General features: G+C 34.9%; 1 long non-coding RNA gene across 1 annotated transcript; it reads left to right on the top strand.

The window, feature by feature from the left end:
• The first annotated feature begins 1,029 nt into the window (after positions 1–1,029).
• Positions 1,030–19,065, top strand: LOC119468107. The gene is made up of 4 exons (XR_005196724.1): positions 1,030–1,112; positions 6,098–6,102; positions 10,474–10,477; positions 19,055–19,065. It is a non-coding gene; the product is annotated as an uncharacterized LOC119468107 (long non-coding RNA).
• Positions 19,066–19,374: the final 309 nt, after the last annotated feature.

Genomic DNA, 19,374 nt, shown 5'->3' with positions numbered 1-19,374 from the left:
TAATTTAATTATGGGGGTGGTTACTCTTGTGCTGTTCTCATGATAGTGAGTGAGTTCTCACAAGATCTGATGGTTTTATAAGGGGTTTTCCCCCTTTTGCTCAATATTTGTCCTTGCTGTCACTATGCAAAGAAGGATGTGTCTGCTTCCCCTTGTACTATGATTGTAAGTTTCCTGAGGCCTCCCAAGCCCTGTGGAACTGTGAGTGAATTAAATCACTTTTCTTTATAATTTACTCAGTCTCAAGTATTTCTTCATAGCAGTGTAAGAACAAACTAGCACAGGAAATTTCTACTGCAGAGTGGGCCACAGTTGTAAAGATACCTGAAAATGTGGAAACAACTTTGGAACTGTGTAACACGCAGAGACTGAAACCATTTGGAGAGCTCAGAAGACCAGCAAATCTGGGAAAGTTTGTAACTTCACAGAGACTTGGAGGGCTTAGAAGACAGGAAGAAGTGGGAAAGTTTGAAACTTCCTAGAGACTTGTTGAATGGCTTTGACCAAAATGTGGATGGTGAGGTGGACAATGATGTTCAGGCTGAGGTAGTCTCAGATGAAGATGAGGAACTTTTTGTGAACTAAAGTAAAGGTCACTCTTGCTATGCAACAAGACTGGTAGCATTTTGCCACTGCCCTAGAGTGATGTGTAACTTTGAACTTCAGAGGAGTGATTTAGGGTATCTGGCAGAAGAAATTTCTAAGAGGCAAATCATTCAAGAGGAGGCAGAGCATAAAAATTTGCAGTCTGACAATATGATTGAAAAGAAAACCCCATTTTCTAGAGAGAAATTTAAGCTGGCTACAGAAAGTTGCGTAAGTAACAAGGAGATGAATGTTAGTCTTCAAGGCAATGGGAAAAATGTCCGCAAGGCATGTCAGGGGACTTCATGGCAGTCCCTTCCATCACAGGTATGGAGACCTAGGGGAAAAAATGGTTTTGTGGACAGGGCCCAGGACATGGTGCCTTGTGTCTCAGCTGCTTTGGCTTAGCTGTGGCTAAAATGAGACAACATACATCTCAGGCTATTGCTTCAGAGGGTGCAAGCCCCAAGACTTGGTGGCTTACATGTGTTGTTGGAACTGCAAGTGCACAGAAGTCAAGAATTGATGTTTGAGAACTTCCACCAGATTTCAGAGGATGTGTTGAAATGCCCAGACGTCCAGGCAGAAGTTTGATGCAAGGGTGGAGCCTTCATTGGGAAACTGCTAGGGAGTACAGAGGGAAAATTGGGGTGAGATCCCACACAGTCCCCACTAGGGCACTGCCTAGTGGAGCTGTGAGAATAGTGCCATAATCCTTCAGAGCCCAGAATGGTAGATCGACTTACATCTTACACTGTGCATCTGGAAAAGCCACAGACACTCAACACCAGGCTGTGAAAACAGCCAGGAAGGGAGCTTTGCCCTGCAAAGTCACAGGGACAGAGCTGCCCAAGGCCATGGGAGCCCACCTTTTTGCATCTGTGTGACCTGGATGTGAGACATGGAGTCAAAGGAGATTATTTTGGAACTCTAGTGGCTGCTCTATTGGATTTTGGACTTGCATGGGTCCTGTAGCCCCTCTGTTTTGGCCAATTTTTCCCATTTGGTTGATGTATTTTCCCAATGTCTGTACCCCCTTTGTATCTAGGAAGTAACTAACTTGCTTGTGATTTTACAGTGTCATAGGTGGAGGGGATTTGCCTTGTCTCAGATGAGACCTTGGACTTGGACTTTTCATTTAATGAGTTAAGACTTTGGGGGACTATTTGAAGGGCATGATTTTGTTTTGAAATGTGAGTACATGAGATTTGGGAGAGATGAGAGGTAAAATGATATGGTTTGGGAGTGTCTTCACTCAAATTTCATCTTGAATTATAGTTATAACAATTCCCACATGTCATGTGGGGGACCTTGTGGGAGGTAATTTAATCATAAGAGTGGTAACTCTCATGCTGTTCTTGTGATGGTGAGTGACTTCTCACAAGATATAATGGCCTTTTTTTTTTTTGGTACTTCTGCTGCTGCAATGTGAAAAAGGACATGTTTGCCTCCCCTACTACCATGATTGTAAGTTTCCTAAGGCCTCTGTAGCCCTGTGGATTTGTGAGTCAATTAAATTTGTTTCCTTCATAAATTACCAAGTCTCTGGTATTTCTTCATAGCAGCATGAGAATGAACAAATACAGATTCCTTATTCATTAAATATTGCTGAGATAACTGGCTAGACATATGCAAACAATTGAAACCAGACCTTTTCCTTTAACCATGCACAAAAGTCAACTCAAGATTGATTAGAGACTTAAATTTATAACCTAAAACTTTAAGAATCCTACAAGAAGATATAGGGAATACCATTTTGGGCATAGGCCTTGGTGACAATTTTATTAACAAAAATCACACAAGCAATTGTAACAACAAAAAAATTGACAAATGGGACTTAAATAACTAAAGGGCTTCTGTGCAGCAAAAGAAACTATCAATGTAGTAAAGAGAAAACCTACAGAATGGAAGAAAAATATTGGCAAACTATTCATTAAACAAATATCTAATATTCAGAATCTATAGTAAACTTAAGTCAACAAGCAACAAACAAACAATTCTATTAGAAATGGGCAAAAGACATGAACAAACACTTCTTAAAAGACGTGTGACTGAAAAGCAAATAAAATGATAGTCAACATCACTAATCATTGGAAGAATGCAAATCAAAACTTCAATGAGATACCATCTCAAACCAGTCGGAATGGCTTTTATTAAAAAGTCAGAAACAACCAAACAACAAATGCTGGTGAGGTTGTGAGAAAAGGAAACATTTATACACTGCTGGTAGATTATAAACTAGTTCGGCCACTGTGAAAAACACATTGAACACTTTTCAAATAACTTAAAACAGAATTTCCATTTGACCCATCAATCTCATTACTAGGATTTATATTCAGTGGTATACAAATAATTCTGCCATGAAGACACATGCACACGGATGTTTACTGCAGTGCTATTCACAATACCAAAGACATGGAATCAACATAAATGCCCATCAATCATGAACTGGATAAAGAAAGTGTGATACATCTACACCATGGATTACTACACGTGCATAAGAATGACATTATGTCCTTTGTGGCAACATAGATGAAACTGGAGGCCATTATACTAACCAAATTAACACAGGAACATAAAACCAAATACTACATGCTCTCACTTATTAGTGGAAGCCAAGCATTGAGTACACACTCACACAAAGAAAAAAACAATAGGCACTGAGCCCTAGTTGCGGGTGGAGGGTGGGAGGAAAGTGAGGATCAAAAACTACCAATTAGGTACTATGCTTATTACCAGGGTGATGAAATTATCTGTACAACAGATCCCCATGACCTGAAACTTACCCATACAACAAATTGTACTTATAACCCCAAACCTAAAAGTTGAATAAAAGGAAATATGCAGAAAAAAGATAACTGTGTCTACACTAAACTCATACAGGCATTTTTTTGGTCATTATTTCTTAAACAGTAGAGTGTAACAACAATTTACATAGCATTTACATTGTGTTAGGTATTATAATCTAGATTTAAAGTATGTGAAAAATGTGTTCAGATTATGTGGAAATATTACACCATGTTTATAAGAGACTTGGATATCTGTGTATTTTAGTATTCATGGGGATCCTAGAATCAAATATCCACAGATAGTGAGGGATGACTGTGTATCTATTAGTGGCATTGCTGGATCATATGGTAATCCTATTTTTTGTTTTTTGAGAAAGGCATCATGCTGCTTTTCATAGTAGCCATACTAACTAATATTATTACCAGTGAAGCATTTAAAAAAGAATAGTGTTCTGTTTTTTTCTACATTCTCACCAATACTTGTTATCTTTCTTTTCTTTTTTTTAGACAGAAACCATTTTCACAAATGTGAGGTAATATCTCATTACGGTTTTTGTTTGCATTTTCCTCATGATTAATGATGTTAAACATTTTGTTCATATATCTGTTTGCTATTTGCATATATTTTTTGACAAAAGTCTATTCAAGTCCTTTGACCATTTTTTAATAGGGTTGTTTCCTGGCTATTGAGCTATTTAAATTCCTTATGAAATTTGGATATTAGCCTTTATCAGATGTATACTTTGGATATATTTACTCTCTTTCTGTAGATTGTGTTTTCATTCTGTTGATCATTTCTTTGTTATGCTAAAGTTTTTTAGATTGCTGTAATCCCTTTTATATATTTCTGTTTTGAAGGCCTGTTCTATTGGAGTCATATCCAAGATACCACTGGATAGACCAATGCTATGGAGCTTTCCCCACATATTTTCTTTTTGCAGTTTCATAGTATTGGGTCTTAAATTGAAGTTTTTAATCTATTTTGAGTTGATTTTTTATATATGGTATAAGATAAAAAACTAATTTCATTCTTCTGCAGGTGGATATCCAGCTTACTCAACACCATTTATTGAAGATTCTGTTCTTTTCCTATTGGGTGTTCTAAACACACGTGTCAAAAATCAGTATTTATTTCTGTTCTCCCTATTCTGTTCCATTGGTTTATATGTTTTACTCTATGTCAGTACTATGCTATTTGGTTACTATAAATTTGTAATATATTCTGAAGTCAGGTAATATGAGGCTTCCAGCTTTGTTGTTTTTGCTCAAGATTGTTTTGGCTATTCAGAATTTTTTGTGGTATCAGACAAATTTTAGTATTGCTTTTGTATTTCTGTGATAAATGTCATTGGTACTGTGATAGGGTTTGTGTTAAATATGTAGGTTTCTTTGGGTAGTAAGGACATTTTAACAATATTAATTCTTCAAAACCATGTAAACAGCGTATCTTTCCATTTATTTCTGTCTTCTATTTCTTTCTATATTTCACAGTTTGTAGTGTGCATATTTTTACCTATGATTAAATTCATTCATATTTTGAAGCTATTGTAAATGTGATTATTTTCTTTTTTAAATACAGTTCACTCTTATGTATAGAAATGCTACTCATTTTTACATCCTAAAACTTCATTGAATTCATTTATTAGTCTCAAAAACTTAACTTTTTTTGTGTGTAAATTCTGTGGACAGAAACAACTTAACTTACTTCTTTCCAATTTGGATGCCTTTTGTTTCTTCTCTCACCTCATTGCTATAGGTAGGAGGTCCAATATTATGTTGAGTAGATGTGGCAAGAGTGAGCATCCTTCTCTTGATCTCAGAAAAAAAATTCTTTCAACTTGTATCACTGAGTGTGATGTTAGCTGTGTGTTTGTCATATGTAAGCTTATGTTGAGGTACATTCTTTTATACATACTTTTCTGAGAGTTATTACCATAAAAATATGGTGAATTTTGTTAAAAGCTTAAATGTTTTATTTGTATCTATTTAAATTTTCTTACATTTTGTCCTTAATTATGCTAATGTGGTATATCACATTTATATATTTGTACAGGTTGACCAATCATTGTATCTTTGGGATTAATTCCACTTTAATGTGGTGAATGATTTTTTAATGTGCTGTTGAATTAAGTTTGTTTGTATCTTGTTATATTTTTGCATCTATGTGCATCAGGGAATTCAGTCTATAATTTTCTTTTTTTCTAGTATCCTTTTCTGGCTTTGGCCTTGGGGTAATGTTGGGCTCTTAAAATGAGTTTGGGAGAATTCCTTTTTCTTAACTTTTTTGGAAGCAGTTGAGAATAATTTTTATTAAATCGAGTCTTCTTTAACTGTCTGATAAAATTCAGCAACAAAGAAATCAGATGTAGGCTTTTCTTTGATAGGAGACTTTTCTTACTGATTCAATCTTCTTTCTCATTATTGATCTGTTCAGATTTTTTATTTCTTTATGATTCAGGCTTGTCAGATTGTATATTTCTGGGAATGTAGTCATTTCTTGTAGCTCATCAAATTTGTTGGCACATAATTGTTTAGAATAGTCTCTTAATATCCTTTGTATTTCTGTTGTCTTAGTTATTGTATCTCCTTTTTAATATCTGATTTGAGTCTTCTCTCTCTTTTTCTTAGTAATCTAGCTAAAAGTTTGTCAGTGTTGTTCATTCCATCATGTATTATTGTTTGTTGGTTCATCCATGAAACATGAAAAAAATTCCTTAATAAAGGCACTGTGTATAATTTTAGTTTTTAAAAATTGTTATGATATATAAGGCCATTCTTGCATTGCTGTAAAAAAGTATTTGAGATTGGTTAATTTATTTTAAAAGGAGGTTTACTTGGCTCACAGTTCTACAGGCTTTACAGAAAGCATAATACTGGCATCTGCTCAGCTTCTAGGGAGGCCTCAGGAAACTTACAATTACTATAGAAGGTGAAGGGAGAATAGGTACATCACATGATGAAAGCAGAAGCAAGTGAGAGAGTAGGGAGGACCACACACTTTGAAATGACCAGATCTTGCAGCAAAAAACTCACTAAGGACAGTTCCAAGGGGATAGTTCATACACACACACACACACACACACACACACACACACACACACACTATATATATATATATATATATATATATATATATACACACATATATTTATAATATATATATATTATTACATTTTAGGTTTTGGGGTACATGTGAAGAACATGCAAGATTGTTGCATAGGTACGTACATGGCAATGTGGTTTGCTGCCTTCCTTTTCATCACCTATATCAAGCGTTTCTCCCCATGTTATCCCTCCCCAACTACCCACTCCCTGCTGTCCCTCCCCTAGCTCCCCCCAACAGATCCCAATGTGTGATGCTCCCCTCCCTGTGTCCATGTGTTCTCATTTTTCAACACCCACCTATGAATGAGAACCTGAGGTGTTTGATTTTCTGTTCTTGTGTCAGTTTGCTGAGAATGATGGTTTCCAGGTTCATCCATGTCCCAACAAAGGACACGAATTCATCGTTTTTGATGGCTGCACAGTATTCCATGGTGTATATGTGCCACATTATCCCCATCCAATCTATCATCAATGGGCATTTGGGTTGGTTCCAAGTCTTTGCTATTGTAAACACTGCCACACTGAACATTCGTGTGCATGTGTCCTTATAATAGAATGATTTATAATCCTTTGGATATACACCCAGTAATGGGATTGCTGGGTCAAATTGAATTTCTATTTCTAGGTCCTTGAGGAATGGCCACACTGTCTTCCACAATGGTTGAACTAATTTACACTCCCACCAACAGTGTTAAAATTGTTCCTATTTCTCCATATCCTCTCCAGCATCTGTTGTCTCCAGGTTTTTTAATGATCACCATTCTAACTGGTGTGAGATAGTACGTCAATGTAGTTTTGATATGCTTTTCTCTAATGACCAGTGATGATGAGCATTTTTTCATGTGTTTTTTGGCCTCATATATGTCTTCTTTTCTAAAGTGTTCATATCCTTCACCCACTTTTGAATGGGCTTGTTTGTTCTTTTCTTGTAAATCTGTTTTAGTTTTTTGCAGATTCTGGATATTAGCCCTTTGTCAGATGGGTGAATTACAAACATTTTTTTCCCATTCTGTTGGTTGCCAACTCACTCTAATGATTATTTCTTTTGCTGTGCAGAAGCTCTGGAGTTTAATTAGGTCCCATTTGTCTATTTTGGCTTTTGTTGCCAATGCTTTTGGTGTTTTAGTCATGAAGTCCTTGCCTATGCCTATGTCCTGAATTGGTTTTGCCTAGGTTTTCTTCTAGGTTTTTTATGGCGTTAGGTCTTATGTTTAACACTAAAATTAACTACAGATGGATTAAAGACTTAAACATAAGACCAAGGGGATAGTTCTAAACCATCTATGAGAAATCCACCCCATGCTCCAATCATCTCCCACAAGGTCCAACCTCCAATACTGAGGATTATAATTCAACGTGAGATTTGGCATGAACAAATATACCAACTACACCATATGGGTACCTAATAGGTGTATATATATTTATGGGATATATGTGATGTTTTGATACAGGCATACGTGTAATAAACTTAGTAGGGTAATTGGCGTATCCATCCCCTCAGTATTAATTATTGTGTTAGGAACCGTCCAATTATAATCTTATAGTTGTTTTAAAATATAAAATAACTTATTGGTGAGTATAGTCATCCTGTTGTACTATCAAATACTAGATTGTATTCAGTCTAACTATATTTTTTTTACTGATTAATCATTCCTACTTTATCTCTTCTCCCCACTTCCCCTTATATTTTGTAAGTGTTATTTTACTTATGAATGAACTTAATGAGGTATGTACTATTCTTATTCCTGTTATATACATAAGAATGAGTTAGCAATTTGGTTGTCATTACAGAAATAGGCAGTGGCAGAACCATCACTAAAATTTAGGTATTCTTACTCCCAAGCTGAGGCATCATGCTATATGCCATGTATTAGTGACAGGTGTGGAAATACACACATACCAGAGTAAGATTGTGTCTGCTCCAAGGTACCCTTTGCCTGGAGAGGGACACAGACATATTAGGAGATATTTATAATTTTAAACAGAAAAGTGATTCATTCTGTCGATCTTACATGCCAGGCTAATGACTCTAATAAACAATGAAATAAGTATTTTTCAACTTACAGATTCATTATAAGCTGTTTTCTTTCAGTTAATGGAAGTGTTCGAAAGAAAAACATCTTTATAAGCTAACCTTGAGAATATGCTATTAGCACATGCTTCTTTTTCATTGTGTTGGACAAATTGAGAAATCCAGCTGTAAAATGTAAATGTAAGGAAAAAAAGGTGACATGATAGAATTTTCTTTTTAAGAAAATAATTTCACCAGCAGTGTGGAAGACAAGCTGGAATATGGGAGCCAGTAGTGGTAGGGGGCAGGATACAAGGTCCTTGTAAAATTTTAGCAAAAGTTTAAGCAAAAATATTGATGATTACATCATGAAATATTTTAATAGTATCAGTTATAAACTTTATATCAGTTTTCTAAAATTAAACATAAAAATACAGAGCAATCATTTATAGAATTTTTGTTTTGGTAGGAATTTGCTGTAGGCAGTAGAACTTAAGAGAGTGGGGAAATCACATGCTTATTTTTCTTTGTACTGCATATTAATTAACCCCCAGTTAACAGTCTAAAATAAAATTTGAATAGTTAATTAACAAGTAAATAAAATAAATATTGATGAGGATCAACTTTTTTGGATCAGGTCTTATAAATCTCCTGAAATACCAGTTTCTGCTATATAGCAGAGGCAGAATAATAGCACCCTGAAGATATTCATATCCTAATCCCCAGCTTTGAATATGTTAAGTGATATGGCACAGTGGAATTGAGGTAACCAGTGAAATTACAGATGCTAATCAGTTAACCATGGGACAGGGAGATTAGCCTGGGTTATTAAGGTGGGCCCAATGTATCAGAGAGAGAGGATCTTAGCAATGGAAGAGGGAAAGGCTGCAGAGGAGGGTAGCCGAGTTAGCAGAGGTATATCTATGGAAGAGCATTGAGTGAAATGTTGTGGAAAGGGCTAGTTTCCTTTTTGTAAGCTTCGAAGATGGAAGAAGGGAGACCACAAGCCTGGGAATGGGGGCATCCTCTGGAAGCTGGGAAAGGCAAGGAAACAGATCAATCCAGCACTTCAGTGGAGGAACAGAGCTCTGTTGTAGCCCAACGATGACTTGATTTTAGCTCGGTGAGATGTGTGTCAGACTTCTGAGCTCCAGAACTGTGATATAATAAGCTTGTATTGCTTAACACACTAACATTTTTAGTAACATGTTAAAACAGCAATAGGAAGCAAAATTGGTTAATTGGTTAATTTTATTTTATTGCATTGCCAACACAGGTATATTTTTCTTCAGTTTGCTTACAAATTCTATCAGTCTATCAGGGAATTATCACTACTGTTAGTCCCTTATTAAAAAGCAAGACTGTCTCCATCTGTGAAGGTCATTCTCTTAGATAACATGTTTAGTTTTAGAAAAAAAAAATCCACATGAAGCTCTGTTGGCCATAAAAATGTCAAAATATCTGGTATGCAAGGATAAAGTTATGATCGAAGATAAACAACTAATTAATTATTTAGTTGGGAGCTGGAAATTTAAGAAAATAAAATGCAAGTTCAATTATTTTAAATCAATATTTTATTCCTAAAGTGAATCTTTTATATTTCATGTGCCTGTAAAATTGTCTTCATCTTCCCTTCTATGTTAAGAAACAAACACAATAGCAAAGAAAACCATATGCCTAGTTATTAGAATTTGCTCTGAAATGTTTTCACAATGTTAAAATTTAATTTAACTTCTGTATTTAATTAGTTTTGAAGTGGTTTCTGCTATTTTTTATTTTTAGTTTTTTGAGAAGGAGTTTCACTCTTTGTTACCCAGGCTGGAGTGCAATGGTGTGATCTCAGCTCATCGAAACCTCCGCCTTCCAGGTTCAAGTGATTCTCCTGCCTCAGCATCCCGAATAGTTGGGACTACAGGCGTGCACTGCCACGTCTAGATAATTTTTGTATTTTTAGTACAGATGGGGTTTCACCATGTTGGCCAGGGTGGTCTTGATCTCCTGACCTCGTGATCCACCCCTATAGGCCTCCCAAAGTGATGGGATTACAGGCGTGAGCCACTGTGGCTGGCCTTCTAAACTTTTTTTTAACTTTCAACAATCATAATTATCATCAATGTTTTCTTTCCATACAGATGAAAGATAAACTAAAAATTTGAGGGCATGTGAATATTTTAATAAATTCATTTTAACATATTTAATGATAGGTATATTTCTGATATTCTACATAATTCCATTAATTAATTTTTGTATATACAGCCAATCCTGTCAATAATTGTCTTATTTTTGGGGTAGAATTTTAAATGCCATTATCAATTGAGTATCAATGTTGAAAGTTTGATATGACAAAATTTATCATATTTTACTTTTCAAAAATAAAATATTCACATGTTATTTCAAAGTTTAAATGATGACTTTGACTTGGCACTTAACATTTTTTTAAATATCTATCTTATTTTACTATTAGGAGTAAAGCTTAAAAGCAAATTTACATGGAATGATTATGTAGTTTATAAATTTCTAATTCATACTAAATGTGCATGTTAGTTAAAAGGATAGAGGAAAAACATAGTGAAGAATCCTAAGGTTTAGGTTCATATGAAAAAATATATATGTTGTTATAATAATGATTTTACTTTCAATATAATATTGCCACCACAATACTTGCAGAAATATGTTTGAATTCTTATACAGTTATTTGCAAAATGCCTTTACCTTTGGGTTTTAGAAAACACACACACAAATCTGAAAATACTTATTGAAAAGGTGAAATTGTTAAAAATAATTCTCACCAATTTGTTTTTCCTGATATATGTTCTCGTCAGCTATTACAACTTGCTCTTATACTTTCTTAATGCTGCATTCCTACTTTTACACCTATCTGCTCTTTCAAAACCATTATTCACAATATACGTGAAGTTATTCATGCAAAGGAAGTCTCTAGGTGGCGTAAAGATCCACATATGCAATATAAAGCTGTAAAGTTAATAGAAGAAGTGAGTAAAATATCCCTGTGATTATGTTATGGGAAATATTAAACAATTTTCAAAAGTGCACACCATAGGGCAAAAAGTGTATCATTGTGATTATGCAAAAATTGAGTACTTTTGTGCAGTGAAAAAGACCACAGTCTCTTCATATAAAAAGATTTTCAAACTATTTGTAAGTATATAAATGCAAATGAAAACAACCATTTGATTCCACTAAACCATTCTTAGTTTGACAACGTGCAAAGCACTGGAGGTTATATGGGATTTAGGAATGTTTAGATTCCTCTGGTGGAATTGCAGAATTGTGCAGCTGTTCTGGAGAAAACCATGCAACTTCTTAGACATCAGTTATCCTCCTGAATATAAGTCCCATAGTAATTTTTGTACAGATTCATAAGGGGTTATGTATGTGTATGTTCCTTGTAGGGAATTATTTGTGGAGGTAAGAAGTTAGAAGCATTCAGGATGTTCATTACAGGGGAGTGAGGAAGTATACTCGCCATGTTGTATAGTAGTTAGAAGCCACTGATTTGAGGTCCACATAGCGACATAGGAAAATCTTTGAAAAATTGTGCTTAGTAAAAAATCCAAGAAAAAGAATTAGCTATATAATGTACCAGCCTTTGTGAAAATTAAAAACACAAGCATACAAAGTAATGATAGACATTTAGCAAGATCGCATGCTTACAAAAGATTAAACGGTTGCCTATGCAGGCAGGTTGGAGGGGGATAGAGAAGAAAATAAGTAAAATAAGAAAGGTGAGAACAATAATGAAACAATAATAAATAATAATGAGTACAACTGTGTTGACTCAGATTGAACCCTAGTAGTTGATCCAGAACCACCAAATAAAAGAGGGCTCCTCTGATGTTTCAATAACAACATATGTCATAGCCGTAATTTTTAAATTAAATGAGTGTGAATAGTTGATCATTTGATAGCCTTTATAAAATAGAATGGAATAATTAAAAGAGGAATTAAGAGTTATTCTTCATGGCAGAATTGTTAACCAAGACATGATCTATCAGAAAACTTTTAACCTATTTGTTAAAAAAATAATTAGATGTCCCACATATGAAATATAAATCTCTAATATTTATATGATGGAGAATGTGCTGCCCAGAGGCCAACTGAGATATGGTTACCGATTGTGGTTTTTGAATTGGTCTCCCATAGAAACATAAAGCATGACCCTGTGATTAATATGAAAGTTTATTTATTGAAAAGGAAATCCGATCCAAGTGGGGAGATACATTCTTGCTGAGAAGACTATAGGCAAAAAAATTTTAAACTTTCACGTACCATATAAATGAGTGGTATTATGATTTCTTTATTGAGGGGACAACTCATGTCTATAAAATTTCTACTAATAGTTTAGAGATTTTTTCCTTACTAAATGAACACTGACTAAAGGAGAATATTATAGAAAAATTATGTTAATAATTTCTTGGGCAAAGATAAAATAATTGGGCTTTCATCACGGAGTACTGAGCAGCTTATTTCTTCCTACCTAGGTGGTCCACCTCAGATGCTATCATATTCATTTAGCTTGTAATTTATAACAACTAAAAAAATTATTTCCTGACACCTGAAGGAGTTAATAGTTGTCACAGTATTTGAAACTTTTTGTCGTCATTTATGGAAATAATCAAAACATGTAATGATATTCATTTTAGAACTGAAAGCCAATTAAAAATATTCACTACAGATTTTATGGCTTTGAAGTATGTCTTGGTGATGGAAACAACATTATTAAATAGTTTTTCTAGAATACTGGCCTGATGAAGTTTCAATTTGGACTTAAGCATAGTAAGGCCAATATACACTCAATTGTGTGCCTATGGCATGTTAGGAAAACAAAAATAAATAATTTACTAATCCTCTATAAACAGCTTGATAGAGCTGGTGTGAAAATAACTGGGTAGAGGTGAAAATCCTGTTTGACATGACGCACTATTTTTCTATCTCTCGATTTGACACGAAACTTAAAAAATATACCATGACACAAGTATAAACTCAATTTAACATAGAATTCCTGTTGTCTTGTGCTCACTGATTTCAAACAAAACCAAAATACTTGGGTCAAGTTTATGAGCAGTACTATTCTCCCCTGGAGCTAGAATGATCACTGGGGGTCTGAAAAACTAGTCACAGAAAAGGAGGTTCTAAGATCACCAGGACACCTTCGTCTTGTCTTTAAGATTTAACAAACTGATATAACTGATTTTTTTTTTTTTTTTTTGGCAGAGTCTTGCCCTTGGAATAATTTCAGTAGGCTTAGTACAAGGCTGGAGTGCAGTGGTGTGATCTTGGCTCACTGCAACCTCCATCTCCTGGGTTCAAGTGATTGATTTTCTTGCCTCAGCTTTCCGAGTAGCTGAGATTACAGGTGCGTGCCACCATGTCAGGCTATTTTGTATTTTTAGTAGAGACAGGTGTTTCACCATGTTGGCCAGGCTGGTAGCTAACTCCTGACCTCAAGAGATCCACCTGCCTTGGCATCCCAAAGTGCTTGGATTACAGGCGTGAGCCACCAGGCCCGGCCAAGGTAACTGAATTCTTAAAGTCTTTCTTTTCTGCATAAATGTGGAAGGCAGAAAAAGGCTAATTTCTGAGAGCCAGAGTTAGTAAAACCAATGCTTCCCATTTTAGATATATTTATTTATATGTAAGATTATATTAATGCCTAAGCAAAATGTTTGATTTAGAAGGAGGGGGAATTTGTCTGTGGGGACAAAGAATATATGGGACCTCTGTACTTTCAGCTCAGTAGCCTATGCCTATGCATGTTAGGTCTGCAGGCATAGAAAGCACACAAATACACATGCATATATAGGGTTTTATGAGGGTATTTTCCTTTTTCATTTTAAAGAACAGGATCATAATGTACACATTACACTTAAACTTTTGTATCATTCTCACTTTGCTTTATATCATGACCATCATTCTAGGTCACACATAATAGAACAATTTTTTATAATTGCATAATATTCCACATTAAGTGTATTCCACAAATTATTCAATGCTTCTCTTATTGATGACTCATCAAATATTTGCTCCTACCAACAATTCTATAACAGACATCTTTGTGTCTATATTTGTGTGTATGTGTTTATTATTTCATTTTATATTAATGCTTGCATTTCTGTAGACTTAGTTCCTGAATGTGAGATTTACTCAATAAAATAAGTATTTTAAAAATAATTTGTGCTTCTACCATCAAATAAAGAAGCCCATTCTGTTACATTTAAAAAAAAAAAAAGAAAAATACAGAAGGGCATCAACCTTTGTATATTTTTAAGTCATCTTTGTATATTTTTAAGTTTTTAAGTAAATTATTATATTCTGGAGAGTTAGTCTGTTTACTGCAGTATTTGGCGTTAGTACAATGGAATTTAGGTCACTGAAATATGACAAAATGAGTATCTGATCTCACTGAAATCAACCAACCATTTCCTTCCCTCCCTCCCTCCTTTTCTTCCCTCCTTCCTTCTTTCTTTCCTTCCTTCCTTCCTTTCCTTCCTTCCTTTCTTTTCCCTTTCTTTCTTTCCTTTTTCTTTCTCATTCTTCCTTTCTCTCTCTCCCCTTCCTTCCCTCCCTCTTTCCTTCTTTCCAAGTCAAGCTATAAAAAGAGCTAGCCGTCATGAAAACTACAAATACAAGCACAAAACCCATTACATACTAAATATTCCTCTACATTTAGTAAAATCTCATGATGACATAATATTAAATGGTTGCCAAACCAACCTTTCCTCTTTCTTTCCTTCCTTTCTCTATCTTTCTTTCAGTTGAGTTATGTGCTGTACTGCAATTTGAATCATTGACCTTAAAATTTAAGATGCTAAACATTTAGGATATGTTGAGTCATTTACATTATCACACAGTTACACACTGCTGGGTCCAATTCAGCCAGCTAGGAAAATAAAAGAAAGGCTAATTGCTTTATGTTTTGAATATTAATTGCTTTATGTATGTGAGGAATATTTTTCTACCAACTCAATTATATGCACATATTTGACTATTGTATAGGTATTTAAGCCAAAAATACATTTTATTTCAATAAATTAATTTGAGATACGGTTGCCTTAAATTGCTTTTTAACACATGCTGTTTGAATTCATATCTCATGAATGCGACAATTTGTCAAAAATGTCTATTTTGAATGTACTAACACACTTAAGAAATGTTAGGGTCAATACAGCTTGTGATACTAGTTAGCATAGTTCAGAATGCTTGAGTAACTATTCAGTAATCTCGAGAACTTCTGATGGAAAGATTATAAGGCTGGAGATGTTGCATCTTTTAATATTATAACACCCTTCGTTCACTGTCCGGGTGACAAATAATTCATAGTAATTATGCATTGTGATTATGATAGTTTTATACATTTTTGTTTGTTTATTTATTTTTTGAGACAGAGTCTTGCTCTGTTACCCTGGTTGGAGTGCGATGGTGCGATATCAGCTCACTGCAACCTCCGATCCCCAGGTTCAAGTGATTCTCCTGCCTCAACCTCCCAGGTAGCCGGTATTACAGGCACATGCCATCACACGTGGCTAATTTTTCTATTTTTAGTAGAGATGGGGTTTACCATCTTGGCCAGGCTGGTCTCAAATTCCTGACCTCAGGAGATCCGCCCATCTCAACCTCCCAAAGTGTTGGGATTACAGGTGTGAAGCACTGCACCTGGCTGTTTTATATATTTTTAAAACTCAGAAATTACTTTTCTATTTTTAAAGAAAAAATGTTATATACATATTTTATGACCCAAAACTGTGGTTATAAATTCTATTTAATAATTTAATTGAAGTGAAAAAATACAGTGTAAAGATTTTCTTAAAAAAAAAAGTAGAGGTAAATGGTACTGCCAAACTATGTTACTTAGGCTGCAAATTATGCACCTATATGAAAAAAGGAAGAAAATTCATCAAGAATGTCAACACATGCTTTGGGCCTCAACAAGCTGTCTGGCATCAAGTGGAATTGAGTCCCAAGCAAGAGAAGAAGAGTCAAGTTTTGGGTCACTACAATGGACAAGATACTGTCTGGTGATAAAGCCAAGTCTGGAGTCCTATTATCTTTGACTCTTAAACCTTCTGAATAATAGAAGATTTAAAGGTGTGATGTAATGGTTATCTTGAAAATGAAAACAAAGACAAAAACTGTGCCTGACAGTCTGGCACAGTTTTTATTTTTGTTTTCATTTTCAAGATAACCATTATCTGAAAATGAAATATATTATCTGGTCTTTCTCAAATGATGCTGATGCTGATGATGATAATAATACATTAAAGTATTTTATAATATGCAAATATTTTATTGCCTTTAAATATAGCCCAAATCATCTTGGCACAAAGGTATTATTTCTACTTGATATTTTTCAATGAAGAAAACTAACATTTAGCATGAGTTGCCTAAGGTCACATAGATAATAAATGAAAAATGTAGATTTTAAATGATGTTCATGCTATTCTAGGTGCTTCGCCTCTAGGTGGAATCTTTGAAGTAAAGTCTTATCTAGAACGATGGAATTTTGAAATTTTAAATGAAAACATAGTTTGGGAAGTTAAAACATTATTTGAAAGAGAGACTGTAGCAAAATGAAAAGAACACTGAATTAGGTTTTCTAAAGTAGTACTTAAGAATTGTGTGAATACTATTAGTCTATGGCTTCTCTATGTCTTGGTTTGCTTATTTAAAAAATGACAATGCATGCTTGTTTCACTTATATCTCAGAATCATTAGGAGATCCAAGAATAATATCTACATTGTTACATATTTAATATCTGCATTTACATGAAAATACTTGAAAAACACTTCACGGAGAAAAGGACCACACAGATGATAAGGTTTGTCGGGGAAACTCTCTTCGTTTAATGTGTATCAAGCATTATTAAGTCAGATTTGTGAGAAATCATGTTTGGTAGCTGAAATAACCTAAGAGATACTGAAAAGATGCTGCTTCTCATTCCCTCATGTCATTCTCAAGTGCAAGCCACTCAAAAATGATCTAATATTTTAGAGAAATAATCACTTTAATATGGCCCTAGTAGACACCATTGGTGTCTCACACGAATTCCTGAAAATCTTTTTTATCTGCAGCTATCGACGTACTTTTTCAATCTCTCCTGGAGGACTGCCTTTGGCTGTGGAACTGCTGCCCTCAGCAGGAGACCAGAAGGTGACTGACTGTTGCTGGAGTACAAAAGCCCTTGCCTCTTGGGAGACAGCCTGTAACTTTGGAACCAGGAACCGGTTTTGCAGAAAACAATTTTTTTTCATGGGGGCAGGGGTGGAATGGGGAGCAGGCAATCTCTCATGCACAGTTCATAAATAAGCAGTTCACAATAGAGTTCATGCTCCTAGGAGAATTGAATGCCCCGCTGATCTGACAGGGAGTGGAGCTCAGGTGGTAATGCTGGCCTGTTCCTCACCTCCTGCTGTGCACGCAGGCTGGCCACAGACCTATAGGGTCTGAACCCTGGGTTTGAGCACTCTACTCTAGAGCACTAGATATGACCAGGCTGAGGCTGGACCTCATCTGAAACTGCATTTTTACTTTGCTCTCCCCTTTTGCTCTGCCACTCCATTCACTCTGTTACAGGTTTCTCCCAAGAACATCCCCTAAATAAATCACAGTTGTAAAAATATCACTCTCAGGCTCTTCTAGTGAACTTGACCTAAGATAGGATCCATATCTGTTACTTGGTTCAAAGCTTTTAAGGAATATATCAGATAACTTACATTTTAGGTAACTTGTTTATTTATTATGACTCTGAACTTTGGTAAAGTAAATAAAAATGAGAACAACTGATTACTCAGATGAAAAATGAAGATGAAGAATAAAAAAGTGAGAATAAGTCTTGTCTAGTTCATAATTTTACATAATCTAGACAAGGATAGAATTCCTAGGTCATATTATTGCTGACTGTGATGAATATTCATCTTTGTATTAAACATTATAGAAATAATGGGTTACTCGGCCTTACCTCACACACACACACACAAATCACATTAGTTTTAAAGAAGATTTTTAAGTGTTGGCTTCATCTTTCTCCTTAAAACTTATTTAGAATGTACTTTGCTGTGTCCGTTTTTCATTCTGTCTTTTCTTACCTTTTTTATACTGAAGTAGCTGGTAACTACAGATATGGGTGACCTTGTTTTCAGGACAGAAATAGTTTGTTATGCACATATCTCAGTCTTTGGCTTGGATCCTGGAGTAACAAACTCAGAGATACTAGAAAGATACTTCTTCTCCCACCTTCCAAGCCATTCAAAAATTGATGACTGTCCACCAAAATGCTCTTTTCTAAGTCTACACAGAAAACAATATCCATTTTTGGGAAGATTTTTAAAATTGTGGTATTGCTACATATTTTTATTAATGCATAATAGAATCACATATTTTGGGGGTACTAGGATAATTTGATTTATTCATATAGTATGTGCAGGTCAAATCAGAACAACTGGGACATTCATCATCATAAAATATTTATCTTTTAAATATTAGGAACATTTGAAAAATTCTCTTTTAGACATTGTAAAATATGTGCTAGATTAATGTTAACTCTAGCCACCCTACTGATCTATTAAACGCTAGGTCTTACTTCTTTATCCCCTCCTCCTGACTGCCATTTCTAGCCTCTGGTAACCATCAGTCTACTCTTTGTCTTCATGATATCCAAGTTTTTAGTTACCACATATACGTGAGCATGTAGAATATTTGTCTTTCTGTGCCTGGCTTATTTCAGCAAACACAGTGGTCTCCAGTTCTATCCATGGTACTGCAAATGACAGGATTTTCTTCTTTTTCATGGCTGAATAATATGCTATTTCGTTTATATACCACATTTTCTTTATCCCCTCGATTTTTTTTTTTTTGACATGCAGGTT

The sequence above is a fragment of the Cebus imitator genome, unplaced genomic scaffold (genome assembly GCF_001604975.1).
Source record: "Cebus imitator isolate Cc_AM_T3 unplaced genomic scaffold, Cebus_imitator-1.0 Scaffold377, whole genome shotgun sequence".
Lineage (NCBI taxonomy): Eukaryota > Metazoa > Chordata > Mammalia > Primates > Cebidae > Cebus > Cebus imitator.
The sequence above is the reverse complement of the archived record's forward strand: the minus strand, read 5'-3'. Positions and strand labels throughout refer to the sequence as shown.